Here is a 2,138-nt window from a genome sequence, read left to right as displayed (position 1 = left end):
CAAGTCCAAGGGAGTCCTCAATGTCTGAGACCGAGACAAGACCGAGTACAAATGCGGTCGAGTCAGAGACGAGACCAAGACCAGTCTGGAGTACTACAACACTAGCGGTCACTGCCACAGACACTTTAGGTTGATTTTTTTTCTGACTACATGTTGCAGTTGCCGGCACTTCTGGCTCTGCAGTGCATGAACAGTGAAAAGATGTTTCATAGTCCATGGAATATACTACATAACCACGGTTTTCAGTATCAATCTCTGATTTATTTTACAGTTGAGCTTGATGTGTTTTCATCATTATATTCAGCATAAAAGGCATACTAAAGTTATAAAAGCTCAAAGCATCTAGGTCCACCTTTACTTGGGGTTTTCTGGCATCAGAAAAATGTTTCCAAGACCAAGAATGAACATTTAATCTCAAACACCTCAACTTGAAGTTATCGCTAATTAATAGTTAATTTGTAATACCTCTCTTCTTTAAACTGAGCGTTTCCATTTCTTTATCTTGTGCTTCGATTACACACAAAGGCTGTGCTCCCAGCCTCGATGTTATTGTTGTAACTTACTGAATTACCGTTTAGTTTAATCAGACAACAATAGACGGTATAATTCTTGACTCATTTCCGTGTTATTTTCTTCTCTTTTACAGATGTAATTACAGTGATTGTGAGTTTGGCTCTGAGCGTTGTCAAAATAATGTGAAGCTACACATTTGTAGCAGTTTGTTAACGATACCGGATAAATATAGACACAACATAGCTCCCTCTGAATTGGTTGAACCAATAGTATCCGTGTGTGTTCACACCTAGCCTGATTACCTGGTTCGTGGTTAGGCTTTCTATCCGCAGTCTGTGGCTACACCACACGCCAACTTGACTACAAGTCCTATCCAGGTCGTCGCTGTGCCAAACTGTGACTGTTTTGAGGGCGTGTCCTGTTGTGCTGTGGCCCCGCAGATAGACCTACTTGTATGCATCAGGCGAGCAATTAGGTCCATTTCATGACGCGCTCCCTCTGTACCAATAAGGGCCCCCAAAATCTTACACCTGATCCTTTAAGTAATAGTACAAAAGCACTAGTATCAAAATATACCTAAAGAACATAAAGAGGTGGTATTATGTTCATTTTCAGGATCATAATCTTATTTAGAGGTTGTACCAGAACAGGTTAAACTTTCAATTTATTATATATACATATTTTTTAATATTTACTGCACATTGCTGCAGCTCCTCTTTTCACCCTGTGTTGAAGGCTTTGGGCTGGACCTGTTACATGCACAAAAGAGATATAACTCAATAAAGGAGAGGGGAAAAGTCAAAAAGCATAATACTACCTCTTTAAAGTAAAAGTACTCATTATGCAGAATGGCCCATTTCAGAATAATATATATTATTAGATTATAATTATTGATGCATTCATGTGTTCATCACTTTAGTGTTGCAGCTGGTAAACATGGAGCTTATTTTAATAACTTAATATACTGCTGTGTAGTTTTGTCTATAAAAACACGTCATGAAAAATTTGTGATTGTAATTTTTTCTCTTAATAATCTAAATCTGCAAATTAACTTATAAATGCAGTGGAGTTACACGTAAAATATTAGCCTCCATTTTGTAGTGGAGAAAAAGTATAAAGTAGCATGAAGTGGAAAAACTACAAGTACCTGAACATTGTACTTATGTCCAGTATTTGATAAATCTTCTTAGTAACATTTCGCCTCTTTTAAAAATAGTAGTCATTTGATCCATTGTAAATATCAAGATATTGATTAAATCAGCTTTGACACTGAGCACATGTGCTCCGATCTTTTCTAATGTCGTTACGTGAATGAAAACCAAACACAATCTGGACCATCGCGCTCAGTATCAACCTCTACTGCTGTTAAACAAATATATACACTTCCTCTTTTGAGCATTGAGCTCAATTAGATTAAACCACGGCAAAAGATGAGGAAGCTCCCAGTCATAATGATGCAGCCTTTTCTGACGTCTGTTCTTTCGTTTGTGTGGTGACAAACATTTAACTAGATATCCAAACTGAATAACAGAAGAAACTCTATGTTCAGCTCTGTCTGTTATTTTTTTTATGTCCGTAAACTAATCTAATTATCTGTGCCGTCAACAAAACAAATCACCACCCGG

The sequence above is a fragment of the Micropterus salmoides genome, unplaced genomic scaffold (genome assembly GCF_014851395.1).
Source record: "Micropterus salmoides isolate LMB-PRFRI ecotype aquatic unplaced genomic scaffold, ASM1485139v1 Ms_hic_scaffold_21, whole genome shotgun sequence".
Classification (NCBI taxonomy): domain Eukaryota; kingdom Metazoa; phylum Chordata; class Actinopteri; order Centrarchiformes; family Centrarchidae; genus Micropterus; species Micropterus salmoides.
The sequence above is the reverse complement of the archived record's forward strand: the minus strand, read 5'-3'. Positions refer to the sequence as shown.